At 43.5% G+C, this 24,439-nt stretch overlaps 1 long non-coding RNA gene and 1 other non-coding gene across 6 annotated transcripts in view; one reads left to right on the top strand and one right to left on the bottom strand.

The window, feature by feature from the left end:
• LOC120363894 (uncharacterized) overlaps positions 1-23,086 on the top strand; it is a 73,420-nt gene extending 50,334 nt beyond the window's left edge. For 2 of the 5 annotated variants that reach the window (XR_012516096.1, XR_012516095.1), the window contains one exon: positions 7,245-14,092. This is a non-coding gene — a long non-coding RNA (uncharacterized LOC120363894). Of the gene's footprint in view, positions 1-7,244; positions 14,095-15,499 lie in introns of those variants that run through there. The other 3 variants (XR_012516097.1, XR_012516098.1, XR_005579305.2) reach the window with 3 other exon arrangements.
• Positions 23,087-24,187: 1,101 nt separating this feature from the next.
• On the bottom strand, positions 24,188-24,259 carry TRNAQ-CUG (transfer RNA glutamine (anticodon CUG)). Its single transcript has one exon. It is a non-coding gene; the product is annotated as a tRNA-Gln (tRNA).
• Between the last annotated feature and the right edge of the window lie 180 nt (positions 24,260-24,439).

Below are 24,439 nucleotides of genomic sequence, written 5' to 3'. Positions count from 1 at the left end.
GGCTGAGGTGAGAGGATCACTGGAGCCCAGGAAGTTGAGCCTACAGTGAGCCGAGACAGTGCCACTGGACTCCAGCCTGGGTGACAAAGTAAGACGCTGTCTCAAAAAAATAAAAAAGGAAAAAGAAAGGAAAATCTCTTTGGAAAGAAAAGTCATACCCTGGTTGGGTCTGAGCTGAAGTAGCTCTCCCTTGCGCTACTGAGCAGACATGATTGTCTCTGTTTAAAATTATAAAATGTCCCTCCCTCACTTCCACCCCCATAATCAGTGGCATCCCAAAGACACTGTTTTTCAATCAGTCCAGGCTATGCTGGCATAGACTGCACATTCACTTGGGTAATCTCATTCAGTCCTCATGGCAATCCTGTAAAAATGTGTTTAATTTCCCACATTAGTGACAAGAAAGCTGAGGTTTAAAAAAATAGCTTGTGTTAGGCTGGGCGCGGTGGCTCATGCCTATAATCCCAGCACTTTGGGAGGCCGAGGCGGGTGGATCATGAGGTCAAGAGATCGAGACCATCCTGGTCAACATGGTGAAACCCCGTCTCTACTAAAAATACAAAACATTAGCTGGGCATGGTGGCGCGTGCCTGTAATCCCAGCTACTCAGGAGGCTGAGGCAGGAGAATTGCCTGAACCCAGGAGGCGGAGGTTGCGATGAGCCAAGATCGCGCCATTGCACTCCAGCCTGGGTAACAAGAGCGAAACTCCATCTCAAAAAAAAAAAAAAAAAAAAAATAGCTTGTGAGATTTGTCTTTGCGCTTAATACCTGGTAAGTGTTCTTAGCTACTGTCCTTTGATCACCACATTTTATTTATTTACTTGTTTTCCTTCTTTCCTCCTCTTTCTCTCTCTCTCTCTTTTTCTTTCTTTCTTTCCTTCTTTCTCTTTCTTTCCTTCCTTCCTTCCCTCTGTCTCTCTCTCTCTCTATTCCTTCCTTCCTTCCTTTCTTTCTTTCTTTTTTTTTTTTAAGAGTCTCACTCTGTCACCCAGGCTGGAGTACAGTGGTATAGTCTTGGCTTCCTACAACCTCCGCCTCCTGGGTTCAAGCAATTCTCCTGCCTCAGCCTCCCAAGTAGCTGGGACTACAGGCATGTACCAACCCCAACAACCCCTGGCTAATTTTTTAGTATTTTTTAGTAGAGATGGGTTTTCACCATGTTGGCCAGGCTAGTCTTGAACTCCTGACCTCAGGTGATCCACCTGCCTCGGCCTCCCAAAGTGTGGTGATTACAGGCGTAAGCCACCATGCCTGGCCTACTTGTTTATTTAGTTATTTATTTGAAATAGGGTTTCCTTTGTTGCCCAGGCTGGAGTGCACTGATGCAATCACAGTTCATTGCAGCCTTGCTCTCCTGGGCACAAGTGATCCTCCCATGTCAGCTTCTTAAGTAGCTGGGACTACAGGGGTGTACTACCACACCTGGCTAATTTTAAATTTTTTTGTAAAGATCAGTTCTCCCTATGTTGCCCAGGCTGATCTCAAACTCTTGGCCTGAAGGGATTCCTCATGCCTCAACCTCCCAAAGTGCTGGGATTACACGTATAAGCCACTGCATCTGGACCACATTTTTAAAAATAGGATAAAGCAGTCAAAACCAAGACAATATAAAACATCAAATAAAGGTCTTCAGGCTTTTGCCAAAGAATATACTTTTTTTTTTTTTTTGGGATGGAGTCTTACTCTGTCATCCAGGCTGGAGTGCAGTGGTAGGATCTTGGCTCACTGCAACCTCCGCCTCCCTGGTTCAAGTGATTCTCCTGCCTCAGCCTCCTGAGCAGCTGGGATTACAGGTGTGCAGCACCACCACACCCAGCTAATTTTTGTGTTTTTAGTAGAAATGGGGTTTCACCACGTTGGCCAGTCTGGTCTCAAACTCCTGACCTCAAGTGATCTGCCTGCCTCAGCCTCCCAAAGTGCTGGGATTACAGACATGAGCCACTGCATCTGGCCCAGAATATACTTTTAATTGGACACTAGCACTTGTCTCCCTGTTGAAAGAATTTGTATTTATGAAATACTGCTTAAGGTAACTTTTTGCATCATATGATGATTTTAAAACTGCATGCATCTGTCAGAATACTTTCTTCTCTCTCTTTTTTTAATTTCTAAGATATTATCAGCTAGTGATACTTTCTTTATTAGCAGATTTACCAATACTCCTACTAGTTCCTTTGCTAACCATTGCATTTGGCTCCCACTTTTTCTTCACAATTCAATTTCTTTCTTTCTGAACATATCCTTTAACAGCTCTTTCAGCAAGAATCCGTAAAAAGCAAACTTGGGCTGTTATTTTCCTGTTTGGCCAGGAGAATTCTTCAATTTGAAAAACTAAATATTTAAAATTTCACTCATTTCTCTAACTATTGCCTCTTTTTTATTTTCTTTATTTGTAACTTCTATTATATGGATATATGTGGGGTCTTCTCATTTTATTCTCCACATCTCTGTTTTTCTTTTCAGACGGCATTTCGCTCTTGTTACCCAGTCTGGAGTGCAATGGCGCGATCTTGGCTCACCACAACCTCCACCTCCTGGGTTCAGGCAGTTCTCCTGCCTCAGCCTCCTGAGTAGCTGGGATCCCAGGCACATGTCACCATGCCCAGCTAATTTTTGTATTTTTAGTGAAGACGGGGGTTTCACCATGATGACCAGGATGGTCTCGATCTCTTGACCTCGTGATCCACCCGCCTCGGCCTCCCAAAGTGCTGGGATTACAGGCTTGAGCCACCGCGCCCGGCCACATCTCTGGTTTTTTAAAAGTTTCCTGCCGGGTACGGTGGCTCACACCTGTAATCCCAGCACTTTGGGAGGCCGAGGTGGGTGGATCACGAGGTCAAGAGATCGAGAGCATCCTGGTCAACATGGTGAAACCCCGTCTTCACTAAAAATACAAAAAATTAGTTGGGCATGGTGGCGCGTGCCTATAATCCCAGTTACTCAGGAGGCTGAGGCAGGAGAATTGCCTGAACCCGGGAGACAGGTTGCGGTGAGCCGAGATCGCGCCATTGCACTCCAGCCTGGGTAAGAAGAGCGAAACTCCGTCTCAAAAAAAAAAAAAAAAAAAAAAAATGCTTCCTTATCTTGTTATCTGTTTTGCTGCATTTTTTTGTATGATTTTTTTGAATCCAGTTTCCAGTTCATTAATTTCACTTTAGCAGTGTCTAATATACTATATAATTTATCTGTTAAGTGCTTTTCATGATGACAATGATGATGATTTTTTGAGGAGTCTCACTCTGTCGCCCAGGCTGGAGTGCAGTGGCGTGATCTCAGCTCACTGCAACCTCCGCCTCCTGGGTTCAAGAGATTCTCATGCCTCAGCCTTTTCAGTAGCTAGGATTACAGGGACCTGCCACCATGCCTGGCTAAATTTTGCATGTTTAGTAGAGACAGGGTTCACTGTGTTGGTCAGGCTGGTCTTGAACTCCTGATCTCAAGTGATCTGCCCACCTCAGCCTCCCAAAATGCTAGGATGACAGATCCCAGCCACTGCGTCTGGCCCACAATGATTTTATATATATATATATATATATATATATATATATATATATATATTTTTTTTTTTTTTTAAATTTCTAATGGGTTCTTTTACCACATTGGTACTTTTAAATATAGTGCCTTGTTTATGCCCTAAGGTATTCATTCCTTAAAGATTTTAGAGAAACTTCTTTAAAAATCTCTGTAGATTGTTCTATTATTTTGAGTTTTCGGGGTGTATATTTTCTTTTTGTTGTTTCTGCCTCACCCTCTTATAGTCTCTTTCGGTGACATCTCCTTATGTGATTTGGAATTTTTCACTTTGAGCATCTATGTGGCAGGATTGTTTCCACAGGAGTTCTGTGTGCCATCTGAAGATGTTTCTAATAGGTCAGTTAGACAATTTGCTATTTCCAAGGCCCTGCAAGTGTCACTAACCATGGAAGATATATATATATATTTTTAGAGACAGAGTCTTACTCTGTTGTGCAGTAGTGCGATCTCAGCTCACTGCAGCCTCTTTCTCCCAGGTTCAAGTGATTCTCCTGTCTCAGCCCCCTGGCCCCAGTGGCTGGGACTACAGGCATGTGCCATCATGCCCAGCTATATGGAAGAATTTTTATGTGAAATTTTGAGTTCAAGATTTCTGCATCAGATACAAAATTTTGAGTGTGTGTGTGTGTGTACATATGTGCATGTGTGAGTATGCAGTGCCTGCCTAAGGACATGGATAAATTAGTTTTTTATTTCCTTTTGCATTATGTAGGCACAGAATTAGTAAAATGGAGTTCACAGTTTTAAAATGTCTCGTTTTTCTCAAAGCTCTTTCAGCTCAATTTTTCCACTTTGTTTCAAAGTAGTAAAAATTGAGCACATACTTTCATTCCTTTATGTCATAAAAAGCAGGATTTGTTGTTTTAAACGAAATCGACAGTTCAATACTTGGGTACTTTTTTCATGCTTTCTCTGTTAGCTGTTTCCATTTTCTCCTCCGGGATGGAAGGCAGTGAGGCTTGAAGAATAGACTTCTCGTCTGTAATTTACAGACTTGATTGGAATGCACTGTGAAATATCCTTATGAAAACATAATGATTCACCCCTTGTTGGGGAATTGGAAACTATTGATTTATGTTCTGCCCCAGGAGATAGTGCTTCTCTTTGCTAAGGGTGCATTATAGGGTTTAGTTTGAGTTCGCATTCTCTGCCAACAGGCAGACTATATGCCTACTTTTAAATCCAGAATGCAAGGAAGTCTTCCTTAGCTCTGGCAGCTGACGTTTTAATACAGAACTGCATATATTCCCACATCTTTCCCTCAGATGTTAGCCCATTAGACTAAACTTTCCAGAAAATGACAGATTTCTTTGTTCAAGACATGCACTGTGCAATAAGGACATCACTAATCACATGTCTCCCTTATGCACTTGAAATGTGGTCAGTTGGAATTGAGATGCATTGTAAGTGCAAAAAAATACACACTGAATATAAAAAGATGCAAAATACGCCATTAATAATTGTTATACTGATTACATGTTGATATTTTTTGATATATGGCTGGGTACGGTGGCTCACACCTGTAATCCTTGCACTTTGGGAGGCCAAGGTGGGTGGATCACCTGAGGTCAGGAGTTCGAGACCAGCCTGACCAACATGGTGAAACCTGTCTTTATTAAAAATACAAAAAATTGGCCGATGTGGTGGCTCACGCCTGTAATCCCAGCACTTTGGGAGGCAGAGGCAGGCGGATCACCTGAGGTCAGGAGTTTGAGACCAGCCTGACCAACATGGAGAAACCTTGTCTGTACTAAAAATACAAAATTAGCTGGTTGTGGCAGTACACACCTGTAACCCCAGCTACTTGGTAGGCTGGAGACAGAAGAATCACTTGAACCCAGGAGGCGGAGGTTGCAGTGAGCTGAGATCGCGCCACTGTACTCTAGCCTGGTGTCAGAGCGAGACTCTGCCTCAAAAAACAAACAAACAAAAAAATATGGTTTTAACTGGCACCTCTGGTGTAATTTTTTTATAAAGTGGCTACTAGAAAATTTAGAATTACTTATGTGACCTACCTTATGTTTCTATTGGACAGTGCTGCTATAGAGTGTCTTACAAACAAGGAAACCCATAAATTCTCTACTAAAAACTTCTGTCTGTCATTGTTTTCCTATACTCCCATTCACCAATTTTTTTACAATGTATATTTTTGGTATAAGTTAATGCTGTACTACTACAATCCAGGCAAATGCACAGGGGTAGTATCTCACCTGAGTAAAGTCCAAAGATCAGCATATAGATGGACATTGAATAAAGTAAAAATTGCCCTTGGAAGTCTTTTAGAAGGCCTCAAGCTGTCCCAATCTTTTATTAACTCTCACCCAGTTTTTCTGCTAGTATTAGGGCAGATTATTGTTTTTCCAGACAGTATTACTAATCAGAGAAGTACTTGGCTTGTGTTTGGTGCAATATTATAGCAAAACGCAAATCTTAAATTCAGAATCCCCCTCAGCCTGGAGAGATGTCCAACTATGAGAAGCAGAAGGTTCCTGTGGGTGCCTGAGGCTTACATTTCTTGTTCACTTGGGGTGCACATTCACTGAGTGCCAGAGAGGAGGGCCTTGCCTACTCTGTTTATTTCTCTCTCCTATCTCCTGTCAATTTTTCTCTTATTTCCCTAAATTTGTGTTTGTGAATTTCCAGTAGTTGGATTTGCATACCTTAGTATGTAACGATGTCTCTCTTCTCCAGACCCTGTAGATCTGTGACTCGAAAGGTATCATAAAAGGCCACAAATGAGATTGCAAAGCAATGTGAATGTCCTTAATGCCACTGAACTGTACACTTAAACATGGTTAAAATGGTAAAGTTATGTTCTATATTACTGGGCACGGTGGCTCATGCCTGTAATTCCAGCACTTTGGGATGCCAAGGCAGGTAGATGGCTTGAGTCCAGGAGTTTGAAACCAGCCTGGGCAACATGGCAAAACCCTGTCTTTCAAAAAAAAAAAAAAAAAAAATTAGCTGTGTGTGGTTGTGTGCACCTTTAGTCCCCGCTACTCAGGAGGCTGAGATGGGAGGATCACTTAAGCCTGGGAAGTCAAGGCTGCAGTGAGCCGTGATAGTGCCCATGTACTCTAGCCTGTGCAAGATCGAGACCCTGTCTCAAAACAAACAAACAAACAAAAACAAAAGTTATGTTATATAGTTTTTACCACCTTTTTTTTTTTTTTTTTGAGATGGAGTCTCACTCTGTCGCCCAGGCTGGAGTGCAGTGGTGTGATCTCGGCTTACTGCAACCTCCGCTTCCTGGGTTCAACTGATTCTCCTGCCTCAGCCTCCCAAGTAGCTGGGATTAAAGGCATGTGCCACCATACCTGGCTAATTTTTGTATTTTTTAAGTAGAGATGGGGTTTCACTATATTGATCAGGCTGGTCTTAAGCTCCTGACCTTGTAATCTGCCCGCCTTGGCCCTCCAAAATGCTGGGATTACAGGCATGAGCCACCATGCCTGACCTAAAATTTGTTTTGATGATTAGTTCAGTCCATGTTACATTGTTGTGTATTTGATAACACATGGAATTTTAATGAGATTCTCCTGCCACACAAAGCAGGATGGGAATAAAATGAAAAGACTCAATAATAAAGCTCTCCAGATGCTGTAGCTTTTATACAGTCCTCCTTTGCCCCCCAAATCAACTCTTACTGCCAATACTGGAATACTTAAAAATGTTTTAGTTGAATTATTTATGTCTTTGTCTTCTTAGGCTACAAGTGGAAAAAGCTGAATGAAAAATGGAAGAGTGACTACTGAAATATTTACAGATGGAAGGATATGATGTCTAGAATTCGTTTCAAACAGTGAGTATGTGAGGGGGGCAAGTAGCTGGTGATGTAGATGGGATAGGACTGGTAACAGGTTAATGTTTTTTTTTTTTTTTTTTTGAGACGGAGTTTCGCTCTTGTTACCCAGGCTGGAATGCAATGGCGCGATCTCGGCTCACTGCAACCTCCGCCTCCTGGGTTCAGGCAATTCTCCTGCCTCAGCCTCCTGAGTAGCTGGGATTACAGGCACGCACCACCTTGCCCAGCTACTTTTTTTTGTATTTTTAGTAGAGACGGGGTTTCACCATGTTGACCAGGATGGTCTCGATCTCTTGACCTTGTGATCCACCCGCCTCGGCCTCCCAAAGTGCTGGGATTACAGGCTTGAGCCACCGCGCCCGGCCTAGGTTAATGTTTTAAGGTGCTATGTACTAGTACATGGGGTTCATTATTTTATTCGGTCTACTTTGCATATGTTTAAAATTGGTCACAATATTTTTAAAAATTGGATAAATACACTATTTAAAATATGCATGTGTGAAGCAAAGACTGAACGGGAACACAAAAAAAATAAAGTTATGTGGGTTTAGAGTAGTTGAATTACCGGTGAATTACCTTTTAAAACTTTAATATTATTCTAATTTTATCTTTCAATAAATAAAAATCCAAAGGAAAAACACACACAAAAACTCTTTGAAGGTTAGGACCAGTGGTGCTGGAGCTGGCTTGTATCAGCTTGAGAGAACTGATGGTTAAATTTTCAGGAATTTTTGCATCCTTGCTAATGTTATGTGGGCAGCTTGAAATTGACCATGGTGGGAGTATTTATAACTGTAAATCAGCAAATACTAGAAATCAGTACTCCCAAAAGCCAGTTGTTAAACATTTATCAATGTGGGCTGTATTGTAAGGACTGTATTATATACTTTTCTACCTCAAATTATCTAAAGGTCCCAAAATCAATGAGCAGGTACTTATTAATTTATTTTACACATATTTAATGAGGTTCTACCATGGGCAAGAATTTTGTGCTAGGCATTTTGGTGGATACAAAGAGTTATTTTGGGAGGCCAAGGCGGGTGGATCATGAGGTCAGGAGTTCAAGACCAGCCTGACCAACATGGAGAAACCCCATCTCTACTAAAAATACAAAAATTAGCTGAGTGCAGTGGCGCACGCTTGTAATTGCAGCTACTCAGGAGGCTGAGGCAGGGAATCACTTGAACCTGGGAGGCGGAGGTTGGAGTGAGCTGAGGTCACACCACTGCAATCCAGCCTGGGCAACAGAGCAAGACTCTCTCTCAAAAAAGAAAAAAAAAAATCGCAATACAAATATGGCAGTTATACGGGTGCCAAGGCAGGAGGACTACTTGAGGCCAGGAGTTCCAGACCATCCTGCGCAACATAGTGAGACTCCCTGACTCTATATTTTTTTTATTTATTTGAGATAGTGTCTTCCTGGGTCACCCAGGCTGGAGTGCAGTGGTGCAATCTCAGGTCACTGCAGCCTTTACCTCCTGGGCCGAAGCAATCTTCCCACTTCATCCTCCCAAGTAGGTGGGACTACAGGTGTGCTATCACACCTGGCCCATTTTTGTATACTTTGTAGAGATGGGGTTTCACTGTGTAGCCCAGGCTGGGTTCGAACTGTTAGACTCAATCCATCCTCCCACCTCAGCTCTCCAAAGTGTTGGGATTACAGGTGTGAGCCACCTCACCCAGCCTGCCCTGACCCTATTAAGGAAAAAAGAAAACTTGCCATTTAGCTACAAGGAATGTAGTTGGTTGATAGCCTCCAGCTGCTAGTGACTTTAGGCTCCATCTCAGCTTTCTAAAAGACACTGAATTGTCATGCCAGGTGTATTGGCATATACCTGTAATCCCAGCTACTCAGAAGGCTGAGGTGGGAGGATTTTTTTGGTAAGTGAATTGTATCTCAAGAAAACTGTTATTAGCAAAAGGAAGGAGGTTGGGCACAGGGGCTCATGCCTGTAATCCCAGCACTTTGGGAGGCCAAGGCAGGCAGCTCAGTTGAGGCCAGGAGTTCAAGACCAATTTGGGCAACATAGGGAGACCCCCCCATCTCTACAAAAAAATTTGAAAATTAGGCCGTTGTGGTGGTGTACGCCTGTAATCCCAGCTGCTTGGGAGGCTGAGGCAGGAGGATTGTTTGAGCCCAGGATGTGGAGATTGCAGTGAGGAAAAATCATGTCACTGCACTCCAGCCTGGGTGACAGAAGGAGAGGCTCTCTCAAAAAGAAAAAATGGAAGGAAACAAGACAAGATGTCAAGATGTCAGCCACTAGTTCTATTTTTAAATTAAAAAAAAAAAGTTATTCTGGAAGGCCTAGCTAATGCAGTAGGACCTAACTTTTGAAAGAGAGTTTAAAAAATCATTATTTGGAGACTATTTGGTTATCTACTGAGAAAATGTCAAGAAAGAAAATAATATTAGTTCAGTAGGGTGGCTGTGGATATATACTTTATATATGTGTGTATGTCTTAGTCTTTTTGTGCTGCTATAACAAAATATTGAGAACTGGGTAATTTATAAATAATAGAAATTTCTGTCTCACAGTTCTGAAGCCTGGGAAGTTCAAGATCAAGGGGCAGGTCTGATGTCTCTCCTTTTAAGATGGCACCTTGTTACTGTGTCCTCCAAAGAGGACAAATACTGTATCCTCACATGGTGGAAGATGAGAGGGCAGAAAAGGAGCAAACTCTCTCTGAAGCCTCTTTTATAAGGACATTAATCTATTCATGAGGAGTCCTTGTGACTTAATCACCTCCACAAAAGCTTCACCTTTTCATTCCACCAGAATGGGGATTAAGTTTCCACATGAATTTTGGAGGAGACACATGTTCAAACCATAGCAATATGTTTATAAACACACACACACAAACACACACCCCCCCTTATGCCAGTTAGAAAAATACTTGATTTACAGTGATAGCAATAGCTCTGAAATACTTCTGATAAAACTTAATCTAAAATGTGTAAGACCTTTACAGAAAAAACAAAAATTTTGCTGAAATACATAAAATAAAACTTGAATAATAGACATATATTTACGGAAGGGAAAACTCAATATATAAATCAACTAAAAAATAAATCACTTCCTCACATATTAATATTAGATTGCAATGGAATTCCAAACAAAATCCCAATAAATATTTAAAAATTTGTCAAATTGTTTCTAAAGTTCATCTGAAAACACACATGTGAGATAAACCTAGAAAAATTTGAAAGAAAGAAAAGAATTATGAGAAGCACTGCCACATGGGTAGAAAAAAAAATAGAACAAAACAGAAAGTCTAAAAGCGAATCCACGTACTATGGAGTCTTAGAGTGGGAACCGAAGATATAAAAATGGCTTTTCAAAACAATGGGATAGGATGGGTGTGGTGGCTCATGCCTGGTAACCCCAGTATTTGGGAGGCTGAGGCAGGTGGATCACTTGAGGTCAGGAGTTTGAGACCATCCTGGCCAACATGGTGAAACCCCATCTCTACTAAAAATACAAATGTCAGCTGGATGTGGTGGCACACACCTGTAATCCCAGCTACTGGGGAGGCTGAGGCAGGAGAATCGTTTTAACTTGGGTAGCAGAGGTTGCAGTGAGCTGAGATCGTGCCATTCATTGCACTCCAGCCTGGGCAACAAGAGTGAAACTCCATCTGAAAAAAAAAATTCACCTGGACCATCCGAAAGCAAAAAAATATTTAAAAAATAATAATAAAAAAAGAAAAAATTATATTGCATAAAAAGGTACAAAATCCTCATCCCAAGGCTGGCTCCCCCTGGTGGTGGGAGAGTTGCAGCACATTGAGGCTACAGGTGTCTTCGCTAAGGTGCTGGGTGTCTCGCTTCACCCATCATGCAGCCGACCCAGGCTTCGCTCTGATTGGAGCATAATAGTATGTTTCTGGATCATGCACTCTGCTGGCATTACATTCTAGGCCCCTCTTTGGAAATTTGGGGAGTATCTCTTTTTTTTTTTTTTTGAAACGGAGTTTCACTCGTCACCCAGGCTGGAGTGCAATGGCGCAATCTTGGGCTCACCGCAACCTCCGCCTCCCAGGTTCAAGTGATTCTACTGCCTCGGCCTCCCGAGTAGCTGGGATTACAGGTGCGTGCCATCACGCCCAGCTAATTTTTGTATTTTTGGTGGCAACGAGATTTCACCATGATGGCCAGGCTGGTCTCCAACTCCCGACCTTCTTGGCCTTCCAAAGTGCTGGAATTCTAAGCGTGAGTTACTGCGCCCGGCCTTGGGGATGTGAGAGATGGGAAAGTTTTTCTTCAAAGTTTACATTTTAGACTACATTATAAGGAGTTACAATCTCTTGCTGTATGGCCATTATCCACTATTAGCATAGGCATATACCCATGTATATATATTCTCTAAATCATCTCTGTCTTAAATCAGCTACCTTGGTTCGCTCTGGCATGTCTGAACAGGACTGGGTAAGCCCCAAACCCTGGTGCATGCCATTCCTAATTTGGAAACCCTCCTGACCGTCTCCTGAGTAGCTTCCTCTTATTCCTTGTCTTCTTCCTCGTCTTCTTTCCCGCTTATCAAGGAAATTTCCAAGTTTTTAGCCAATACGGTCAAGCATAGAATGTGAGGTCCTGTTCCAGCCAATGGAAGCGACACAGCAGTAGGGCGATCGCATCAAGTTATGAAAGTCATAAATATCCCTGTCTCTTTTGTTCAAGTGTGCTCTTGTGGCAAGACAGCTGGCAAGGTGCACCCTTCCTGCAGGAAGTAAACTAGCCTTGCTGAGTTATCCATTGTCTCCGTGTTGATTCTTCCCCATGTTATAAATCCATTTCCGACAGGGAGAAATTCTGACTGTCACAATGATTGGTCATTTAGAGGATGTGGGCCAGGGCGATACATTTCTGATAATGTATGGGCAAATACATTACAGAATTTTCCTACATTTTACACAACTTTTAGTGCCCTGCTCAACATTAACGTAGATTTAAAAAAAACTTGTGGCCGGGCGCGGTGGCTCAAGCCTGTAATCCCAGCACTTTGGGAGGCCGAGGCCGGTGGATCACAAGGTCGAGAGATCGAGACCAACCTGGTCAACATGGTGAAACCCCGTCTCTACTAAAAATACAAAAAATTAGCTGGGCATGGTGGCGCGTGCCTATAATCCCAGCTACTCAGGAGGCTGAGGCAGGAGAATTGCCTGAACCCAGGAGGCGGAGGTTGCAGTGAGCCGAGATCGCGCCATTGCACTCCAGCCTGGGTAACAAGAGCGAAACTCCGTCTCAAAAAACAAACAAACAAACAAACAAACAAACAAAAAAACTTCTGTATAATAATTTGAACCTAGTCTGTCATTCCATTTTGTGCATAAATATGAACTGTTTTTGCATGGTTTTAATATAATTGGAATGTCTAAATAAGAGGCTAATGGGTAAATTCACAGAAAATAGTACTTAGCTGCATTTGGAACTTTACCAAAGGTTGTTCACTGTTTCAGAAATTCCTGTCTTCAACAACCAATACTTGTGGTATTTGAGTCACTGATTCAGCCTTGCATATTGCAATTCACACTGCATAATGCAATTCACACTGCATATTTTAACATCTCTGAAATCAGGATATATCCTACAATCAATGACGTCTTAGAGTCTATGAAATACACTAGTGGATATTAGTCTGTATTTGAAGCTGTTGCGTTGATTTCTCTTTTTTAAAATTATTATTATTTTATTTTATTATTTATTTATTTATTTTAAAGACGGGGTTTCACCGTGTTGGCCAGGCTGGTCTTGAACTCCTGACCTCAGCTGATCCGACTGCCTCAGCCTCCAAAAGTGCTGAGATTACAGGCGTGAGCCACTGCGCCCGACCGATTTCTTGCTTGGATTCTTATAACAACCTCCCAACTGATCTCCCTGCTTCCACCCTTCTCCTCCTACCATGTTTCCAACAGAGCAGCGGATTTTTCCTTTTAAAATGTAGGTCAGATCCTGTCACTTCTCTACTCAAAACCTTCTCATGTTTCACCAATTTACTCAGAGTACAAACCTTACAATGGCCCATGAGGCCCTTCAAGATCTGACTTTTTAACTTCTCTGACCCATCTCCTGCTTCTGCTTTTATTTACAGTACCTGCTCGAATCCACCTCCCTCGTCTGCTTACAGACCACGCTCCTGTTAGACAAGATTCTGCCTTAGGGTCTTTGCATTAGGTATTCCACCTGCCTGCATACTTTCCCCCTAGATAATCTATGTGATTCATTCCCTCACCTCTTTTAAATCTTTTATTTATTTATTTTAAGAGGGAGTCAAAAAGAAAAGGGGAAAGAAAAATGGCCAGGTGTAGTGGCTCACGCCTGTAATCCAAACACTTTGGAGGCCAAGGTGGGCGAATCACCTGAGGTCGGTAGTTCAAGACCAGCCTGACTGACCAACATGGTGAAACCCCGTCTTAAATAAAAAAGAAAAGAAGCCGGGCGCGGTGGCTCAAGCCTGTAATCCCAGCACTTTGGGAGGCCGAGGCGGGTGGATCACGAGGTCGAGAGATCGAGACCATCCTGGTCAACATGGTGAAACCCCGTCTCTACTAAAAGTGCAAAAAATTAGCTGGGCATGGTGGCACGTGCCTGTAATCCCAGCTACTCAGGAGGCTGAGGCAGGAGAATTGCCTGAGCCCAGGAGGCGGAGGTTGCGGTGAGCCGAGATCGCGCCATTGCACTCCAGCCTGGGTCACAAGGGCGAAACTCCGTCTCAAAAAAAAAAAAAAAAAAGAAAAGAAAAAAAGAGGGAGTCTTGTTCTGTCACCCAGGCTGGAGTGCAGTGGCACTATCTTGGCTCACTGCAACCTCTGCCTCCCAGGTTCAGGTGATTCTCCTGCCTTAGCCTCCTGAGTAGCTGGGACTACAGAGGCAAGCTACCATGCCTGGCTACTTTTTTTTTTTTTTTTGGTAATATATATATTTTGTAGAGATGGAGTTTCACTGTGTTAGCCAGGATGGTCTCGATATCCTGACCTCCTGATCCTCCCCACTCAGCCTCCCAAAGTGTTGGGATTACAGGCATGAGCCATGGTGCCCAATCATCATCTTTGCTCAAATGTACCTTCTAGTGAGGCTTGCCTTTACTACTCTGTTTTGAACTGCAACTTGCTACTCAGCTCCCTACTGTTCTGAACTCTTAATTCCTTTCCCTTTTCTACTTTTAAAAAGTCCTAACCTTCTAATGTAATATATAACTTACATATTATGTTGATTGTTTGTGGTCTATCCCATACCACCCTGCTAGGATGTTTGCTCCATGAGGTAGAAATTTCTTTCTTACTCTCTCTTCCTCTCTGCTCTGTCCTGCCCTCCCCTCTCCTCCCCACCCTCCCCCTCTTTCTTTTTTTATTTTTATTTATTTATTTATTTATTTATTTTGAGACGGAGTCTTGCTCTGTCACCCAGGCTAGAGTGCAGTGGCGTGATCTCAGTTCACTGCAACTTCTGCCTCCTGGGTCCAAGTGATTCTCCTGCCTCAGCCTCCTGAGTAGCTGAAACTACAGACGGGTGCCACCACATCCAGCTAATTTTGTATTTTTAGTAGAGACAGGGTGACTCCATGTTGGTCAGGCTGGTCTTGAACTCCTGACCTCAGGTGATCCACCCACTTTGGCCTCCCAAAGTGCTGGGATTACAGGTGTGAGCCACCATGACCGGCCTCTCTCTCTCTCTCTCTCTCTCTTTCTTTCTTCATGGTCTCACTCTGTGGCCCAGCTGGAGTGCAGTGGTGTGATCTTGCTTATTGCAACCTTTGCCTCCAAGGCTCTGATGATCCTCCCACCTCAGCCACCTGAGTAGCTGGAACCACAGGCATGTACCACCATGCCTGGCTTTTTTTTTTTTTTTTTTAGTATTTTTAATAGAGACGGTCTTGCCATGTTGCCCAGGCTGGTCTTGAACTCCTGAGTTCAAGTGATCCACACACCATGGGCCCCCAAAGTGCTGGGATTATAGGTATGAGCCACTGTGTCCAGCCGAAGCCAAGGATTTCTGTCTGTATCCCTAGTAAATAGTGCCCAGCACATAGTAGGTGCTTAATAAACATTGTTACATAAATAGTGATTCTGTTAGGTGCAAGTATCTAATTACTTCATTATGTTTTCTATTATAGTTATGCTCAAGAATTTACTTATTTTATTTTATTTTTTTTTGTAGAAACGAGGCCTTACTACATAGCCCAGGCTGGTTTTGAAGTGCTGGGCTCAAGTGATCCTCCTGCCTCAGCCTCCCAAAGTGTTGGGATTACAGGCGTGAGCCACCATGCCTGGCCATCAAGCATTTCCTTATTGAAACACTTATCACTTTATAATGCACTATTTTCTTAGTTATCCTTTATACTTACAGCATTATATTGATTTTTAAAGTATGTGTGCACTCACCTATGCAGCACTTAAAAGGTTCTCTAAAATGATGGCTGACATCTTTCTTTAGCTCTGTTGTTTTCCTATGTAACTTTTTCTAAGTGTAATATGTACTCAATAGCTAAAATAGGATGTATGATATACACATGCCTGCATGGACATACAAGGACACACATACACATATATAAAATAAAGCAAAATGCTAAAGTAAATATCAGCAGGCTTGACTCCCAACTTAAAAAAAATTATGCTTGCAGGAAGGTTATGCATAACATAAGATCTATTGATAAGTCCTGATGGTAAAGACAGTGTTATGAAATGTTTGCTATAATATGAGGGTTTGGATGTTACTATTGAGAGCCTCAGGGTTAGATAATTCCAGAAGCTACTCCTGGAGCTGTGGGTAGGGATAATCCCACCCCTGGCTGTTTTCTGGATGGAAGGGGTGGGGTGGTGCTGAGGAGGAAACCATAATGTTGGTGACCAGGAGGAGACAAACTTCACTTTCCAAGTTTACTGTACTTTCACATTGTCTGTGTTATTTGAATATTTTACAATGACTGTTCACTCCTTTTGTAACAAGCAAGGCCAGTAAGGATTTTTTTTTAAAACTCCTATAGGCCGGGCGCTGTGGCTCACACCTGTAATCCCAGCTCTTAGGGAGGCAGAGGCGGGAGGATAGCTTGAGCCCAGGAGTTCGAGACCTGCCTGGGCAATATAGCAAGACCCCGTTCTCCACAAAAAGGAAAAAAACAAAAAGACAAAAAAACTCCTATAACGCCAGGCACAGTGGCTCATGGCTATAATCCCACACGTTGGGAGGCCAAAATGGGCAGATCATCTGAGATCAGGAGTTTGAGACCAGCCTGACCAACATGGAGAAACCCCATCTCTACTAAAAATACAAAATTAGCCAGGTGTGGTGGCGCATGCCTGCAATCCCAGCTACTCGGGAGGCTGAAGCAGGAGAATCGCTTGAACCTGGGAGTCGGAGGTTGTGGTGAGCCCAGATTGTGCCATTGCACTCCAGCCTGGACAACAGAGTGAGACCCCATCTAAAAAAAACAACAACTACAACAACAAAAAACCTCCTATAAAATACAGGAAACAGATAAACAAAAGAATAAAAATCATCCTAATTCTACTCTGCAGGAATAACCACTGCTAATATTTGATTTTTATAACCTTTTGTTTTCAGACCTATAGATAGTCCAATGATGGCTCTGTATAATAGGAGTCATGTGGTTGGAGGTGTCATTTGTTAAGATTATTCTGGCAGCCACTAGCATGTTGAAGTGGGAGAAAACCGAGGGTAGGTTTAGTTTGTAACCAAACAGTGGAGAAGAAAATCAGACCAGAGCAGTGGCTATGGGAACAGAAAGAAACATACGAACAGATATTGTAAAGAAAGGAACCATGTAGGCCAGGCAAGGTGGTTCATGCCTTATCCCAGCACTTTGGTAATCCCAGCACTTTGGGAGGCTGAGGTGGGCAGATCACGAGGTTAAGAGATCGAGACCATCCCGGCCAACATGCTGAAACCCTGTCTCTACTAAAAATACCAAAATTAGCTGGGCGTGGTAGCACGCATCTGTAGTCACAGCTACTTGGGAGGATGAGGCAGGAGAATAGCTTGAAACTGGGAGGCGGAGGTTGCAGTGAGCTGAGATTGTGCCATTGCACTCTAGCCTGGTGACATAGCGAGACTCCAACTAAAAAAAAAAAAAGCAAAAGAAAGGAACCATGTGGGTGACTTAGTGGTTTGTATGTGTGAGAGGAGTGATAAAGATTTTTGGCATCTGAGTATTCCAACCTTGCATTCAAGAATATCAAAAATGAGGGAGGAGTTTCTGTTTTTGTGCTCTCCTTTTTCTGTCTTGATCTTGCTCTCTCTTTCCAAAAAACAATATAGCACACCTGTTTAAAATGTGAAATTTAATAAGTTTTGAGATATGTATACACCTGTGAAGCCATCAGCACAGTAAAGATAATGAAGCCGGGCATGGTGGTTCATGCCTATAATCTCAGCACTTTGGGAGGCCGAGGTGGGTGGATCACTTGAGGTCAGGAGTTCGAGACCAGCCTGGCCAACATGGTGAAATTCCGTCTCTACTAAAAATACAAAAATTAGTTGGGTGTGGCCGGGCGCGGTGGCTCAAGCCTGTAATCCCAGCACTTTGGGAGGCCGAGGCGGGTGGATCACAAGGTCGAGAGATCGAGACCAACCTGGTCAACATGGTGAAACCCCGTCTCTACTAAAAATACAAAAAATTAGCTGGGCATGGTGGCGCGTGCCTATAATCCCAGCTACTCAGGAGGCTGAGGCAGGAGAATTGCCTGAACCCAGGAGGCGGAGGTTGCGGTGAGCCGAGATCGTGCCATTGCACTCCAGCCTGGGTAACAAGAGCGAAACTCCGTCTCAAAAAAAAAAAAAAAAAAAAAAAAAAAATTAGTTGGGTGTGGTAGTGCATGCCTGTAATGCCAGCTATTCAGGAGGCTGAGGCAAGAGAATCACTTGAACCTGGAAGGCAGAGGTTGCAGGGAACTGAGATCGAGCCACTGCACTTCAGCCTGGGTGACAAAGCAAGACTCCATCTCAGAAAAAAAAAAAAAAAAAAAAAAAAGAGAACACTGAGATCTGTTTATTAAACAAATGGAAACCATTATGGGAACATTTTATGTCAGGCTTGTGGACCCCTAGGCTCTGCTTTATGGGGTACTGAAGGGAGTAATGTCTGTCCCTGGGCATTCTTCCTGAGACCTAGGGAGTGAGAGTCTCTTTCTTCAAATGAGCTAGGACAGGGAGGTGAGGCTCATGGCACCCTGTCACTTTCCCATCATAGGCTCTGGCCTGCCATCTTGCTAATCCTTACAATAATAACTTATTATTCTTAACCTTGGTACTATTGACATTTTGGGCCAGATAATTCTTTTTGTTGGAAAGGCTGTCCTGCATGTTGTAGAATGTTTAGCAGCATCCCTGGTCTCTACCCACTAGATGCTAGTAGCAACCTCTAGTAGTGACACTAAAAATGTCTCCAGATATTGTCAAATGTCTCTGGGGACAAAACTGACCCCTGTTGAAAATCATTGCATTTGGCTAGGCAAGGTGGCTCATTCCTGTAATCTCAGCACTTTTGGAGGCTGAAGTGGGAGGATTGCTTGAGCTCAGGAGTTCAAGACCAGCCTGGGCAACATGGTGAAACCCCATCTCTACAATGAATACAAAAATTAGCCAGATGTGATGGTGCACACCTGTAGTCCCAGCTGCTCCGGAGGTGGAGGTGAGAAAATTGCTTGAGCCCAGGATACAGAGGTTGCAGTAAGCTGACATTGCACTACTGCACTCCAGAGCCTGCGTGACACTGGAGACCCTGACTTAAAATTAAAAAAAAAAAAAAAGAAAGAAAAAGAAAATCAATGCATTCATAAATATTTATTATATGCCATTCATGATGTTAAGAGCTATACATATGTTACTTATGTTTGTCCTTCTTCATGTTTGTCCCCATTTTGCAGATAAGAAACGGATTCAGCAGGATTAGGTAAATTATTGAAATTGACACAGCTTTAGTTAATGTCTGAGCTGAAGGTTAAACACAGCCTTATCAGTCATCACTTTGTTTTTAACAAACATGTAAACATGTACCTCCCCAGATGTGGAAGGTGAGCTATATGTAAACATGTAAGCTTGTTCCTCCCCAGATGTGGAAGGTGAGATATATTTCAGGTCCTACTTCTCCTACATAGTCTAAAGCTACGGCATTTCTAAATTTGTAATTCCAGACTGTTTACTAGAGAGTTCCTTTTGATTTTCTTACCAACTGTATTAGGGTACTCTAGAGGAAGAGAACTAATAGAATAGACATATATATAAAGGGGAATTTATTAAATAGTATTAACTCACATGATCACAAGGTCCCACAATAGGCCATCTGCAAGCTGAGGGACAAGGAGGCCAGTCTGAGTCTCAAAGCTGAAGAACTTGAAGTTTGATGCATCCAGCATGGGAGAAAGATGTAGGCTGGGAGGCTAGCCAGTTTAGCCTTTTCACATTTTTCCACATGCTTTATATTTGCTGGCAGCTGATTAGATGGTGCCCATCCAGATTAAGGGTGGGCCTGGGTCTGCCTTTTCCAGCTCCCTGACTCAAATGTTAATCTCCTTTGGCAACATCCTCACAGACACACCCAGTATCAATACTTTGTACCCTTCAATCCAATCAAGTTGACACTCAGTATTACTATCATCACACCATTTATATTAGTCATGCTTGAGACTAAACATTATTGTTGTTTTTCTGTTTTTTGTTTTTGTTTTGTTTTTGTTTTTGTTGTTTTTTATTTTAGGCAGAGGCTCCCTGTTGCCCAGGCTGGAGTACGGTGGCACAATCTCGGGTTACTGCAACCTCTGCCTCCCAGGCTCAAGTGATTCTCAGGTCTCAGCCTCCTGAGTAGCTAAATTAAAATGCTTAACTAATACAATAATTAGCTAAAATGCTAATTTTTGTGTTTTTAATAGAGACGAGTTTTGCAATGTTGGCCAGGCTGGTCTCAAACCCCTGACCTCCAGCGATCTGCCTTCCGCGGCCTCCCAAAGTGCAGGGACTGTTGGTATAAGTCACTACACCCAGCTCATTGTGATTTTTCTTGTTTGTTTTTTGAGATGGAGTCTCTCTCTGTTGCCCAGGCTGGAGTGCGGTGGCACAATACAGGCTCACTGCAACCTCCGCCTTCTGGGTTCAACCAATTCTCCTGCCTCAGCCCCCTGAGTAGCTGGGATTACGGCACATGCCACCAAGCCTGGCTAATTTTTGTATTTTTAGCAGAGATGGGGTTTCACCATGTTAGCCAGGCTGGTCTCGAACTCCTGACCTCGTGATCTGCCCACCTCAGACTCTTAAAGTGCTGGGATTACAGGCATGAGCCACTGCGCTCTGCCCATTTGTTTGTTTGTTTTTTCTGAGACGGAGTTTCGCTATTGTTACCCAGGCTGGAGTGCAATGGCGCGATCTCAGCTCACCGCAACCTCTGCCTCCTGGGTTCAGGCAATTCTCCTGCCTCAGCCTCCTGAGTAGCTGGGATTACAGGCATGCACCACCATGCCCAGCTAATTTTTTGTATTTTTAGTAGAGACGAGGTTTCACCATGTTGACCAGGATGGTCTCAATCTCTTGACCTCGTGATCCACCTGCCTCAGCCTCCCAAAGTGCTGGGATTACAGGCTTGAGCTACCGCACCCGGCCATTTGTTTGTTTTTTAAGAGACCATCTCTACTCTATTGCCCAGGCTGGAGTGCCTGGCATGATCACAGCTTACTGCAATTCACACTCCTGGGCTCAATCTACCATCCTCCAGAGTAGCTAGGACTATAGGTAAGTGCCATCACACACCTGGTTAATTTTGTAGTTTTTTGTAGAGTCAGGGTCTCGCTATGTTGCCCAGGCTGGTCTTGATCTCCTTCAGCTCAAGCCATCCTCCCACCTTGTCCTCCTAAAGTGCTGGGATTACTGGCATGAGTCACCTTGCCTGGCCTCTTACTCTGTTTTTTATTCTCACTTCCCTTTTTCTATTAATCATTCTTTTAAATAGATATTAAACCTGACAATGCGTGGTGGCTCTCCGACCACAGATACGTGCCACCATGCCTGGCTAATTTTTTTTTTTTCTGAGATGGAATCTCACTGTATCACCCAGGCTGGAGTGCAGTGGCACAATCTCCGCTCACTGCAACCTCCACCTCCCAGGTTCAAGTGATTCTCTTGCCTCAGCCTCCCGAGTAGCTGGGATTACAGGCGCCCGTCACCATGCCTGGCTAATTTTTGTATTTTTAGTATAGTGTTTCACCATGTTGGTCAGGCTGCTGTGGAACTGCTGACCTAATGATCCACCTGCCTTGGCCTCCCAAAGTGCTAGGATTACAGGTGTGAGCCACCACGCCTGGTTATTTTTTTACTTTTTGAAGAGATGAGGTCTGACTCTGTTTCCCAGGCTGGTCTTGTACTCCTGGGCTGAAGCAGTCCTGCCAGCTCAGCCTCCCAAAGGGATGACACCCATGAGCCTCCACACCCAGCCTGCAATAGACTTCTGATACTTATACTTCTAGTCCTTCTTTATGCCAGTCTCGTAGGCTACAGCCATGTTACTTTTACTAAAACCACGTTTACTTCAATCACCCCTCTGTCCACAAATCTTTTTTTCACTCCCCCTAAAAGTTCAGAGGGATGTGAATAGTGTTCCATGCAAAAAAAAATTCTGTGGTCTGGTGAATTTTGGAAACGCTGTGTGAGTGTCCTAAGGAAAAACTTACTGTAGTACTTACTTGACCATGCAGCCCCTCCTGCCTTTTTTTTGTTTTTGGTTATTAGCTAAATTTAAGATTCAGTTTTTCTTTTGAGGAATACTTTCTCCTTTTCAGAGCACACATTAAGAGTGAACGACTGAAGGAGAAAAATTGGTAATTCTTCTAGCATGAATGGCCTTGCTGAATATGCTTTTACAATCTAATTCCTCCACTTCAGGGGTCAGTGCCTCATCCTCCTTCTCTTCCTGTACCTCCTCCTCCTCCTCAGTGTCTCCTCCAGTACCTCCTTTTCCTCCTCCACCTTTGGCCTAGGCTGGCGTGCAGTGGTACGATCTTGTCTCACTGCAACCCCCATCTCCTGGGTTCAAAGCAATTCTCCTGCCACAGCCTCCCAAGTAGCTGGGATTACAGGACCTTACTATCACTTTATAGCGGCAGAGAAAGCACTCAAATTGGCACTGTATTCATTTTCTATTGCTTCCATAACAAATTACCATAAACTTGGTGACTTAAAACAACACAAATTTATTATTTATAGTACTGTAGGTCACAAGTCTGACAAGAGCCTCACTGCGCTAAAATCAAGTTGTCAGCAGGGCTGTGTTCCGTCTGGGGGCCTTATGAAAGAATCTGTTACCATGCCTTTCCCAGCTTCTAGAACCCTCTGGATTCCTAGGCTCCTGGGCCCCTTTCTCCATCCTCAAAGCCAGGAAGGGCAGGTTGAGGGTTTTTTTGGGGAGGATGGAGTGTCACACTGTCGCCTGGGCTGGAGTGCAATTTTGCGATCTCAGCTCACTACAACCTCTGCCTCCTGGGTTCATGGGAATCTCTTGCCTCAGCCTCCTGAATAGCTGGGATTACAGATGCACACTACCACACCCGTCTAACTTTTTTGTTGGCCAGAATGGTCTCGATTGACCTCCTGACCTCACGATCCGCCCACCTGCCCACCTCGGCCCCCCAAAGTGCTGGGATTACAGGTGTCAGCCACCCCACCTGGCCCATTTTCCTTTTTTTTTTTTTTTTTTTTTTGAGGTGGAGTTTCACTCTTGTTACCCAGGCTGGAGTGCAATGGCACAATCTCGGCTCACCGCAACCTCTGCCTCCTGGGTTCAGGCAATTCTCCTGCCTCAGCCTCCTGAGTAGCTGGGATTACAGGCACGTGCCACCATGCCCAGCTAATTTTTTGTATTTTTAGTAGAGACGGGGTTTCACCATGTTGACCAGGATGGTCTCGATCTCTCAACCTCGTGATCCACCCGCCTCGGCCTCCCAAAGTGCTGGGATTACAGGCTTGAGCCACCACACTTGGCCTCATTTTCCTCTTTTAAGGACACTTATGACAACACTGGGGCCACCCAAATAATCCAGGATATATCCCTAATTTAATGTCAGTTATATGGCAACCTTAATTCCATCTGTAACCTCTATTCCCCTTTGCCATGTAACCTAACCTATTCACTCTTCAGGAATTGGAAAATGGACATCATTGGCAGGGGTCATTATTCTGCCTGTTATAGGCACTCCTGCCCACAATTCTAAATAGAGAGTTTGCATACAGGAGGTAGGAGGTGTGACAATAATTGGAAAAAGGCTTTTCTGGAATTACAAAATTCTCTTCAAATACAGGGAGGCCCCACAACATGATATCTGGCAAATCACTTGGGTCTTAGTATCCAAATTTCCGCTAAAATGGAAATTGCCATCCTTAGCCCAGCATGTTAAATCAAATACTTATGTAAAAGGACTTAGATTAGAGGCCTACAAATAGGACTCAAGTTCTTGATGAATCTTGATGAGGAGGGTGGGCGAAGTACTCTAAATGAAAACGAGGTAGTTTGAGAGATTTCCGGAGAGGAATGAGTGACAAAAGCGCCTACCCTTGCATGAAGCTGGAGGTAGAAAATTCCAGCAAAAGAAATGTTCACGTTTCACTGAAGCTTCTGAACGAAGGTCTGAGGGACCAGACTAAAAAATAGGCAAAGAGAAGAGGCTCAGACCCCCGCCAGGTAGCAGATACTACCTGAAATGCAGTGGGAAATTTGTAAGGTCTTCAAAGGCAAGGGTTAAATTTTACATCTCCATCTTAAGTCTAGTGAAGATATATCCTAGGTGTTCAATTACTTAGTGAACAAAAAAGTGAATTAAAAATGTTGTCAAGAAAAAAAGAAAACACTGCAGGTTCCACCGAGATTTGAACTCGGATCGCTGGATTCAGAGTCCAGAGTGCTAACCATTACACCATGGAACCGCCACGCACACGTAGCTGCCTTGGTCTCTCTAATCCTTAGAGAACCCCGCCCCCATCCACAAACCCACAACCCAAAGGCTGTTCCGCCGGTTCCAGCGAGCGGCTTCAAGGCACGGTAGCTCGAGAAATAAGCAAGAGGCCACTAAGACCATGGTCAACTAGTAATTCCAGGACTCGATT

This window comes from Saimiri boliviensis, chromosome 2 (assembly GCF_048565385.1).
Source record: "Saimiri boliviensis isolate mSaiBol1 chromosome 2, mSaiBol1.pri, whole genome shotgun sequence".
NCBI classification, from domain to species: domain Eukaryota; kingdom Metazoa; phylum Chordata; class Mammalia; order Primates; family Cebidae; genus Saimiri; species Saimiri boliviensis.
This window is presented reverse-complemented; position numbering and strand designations above follow the sequence as displayed.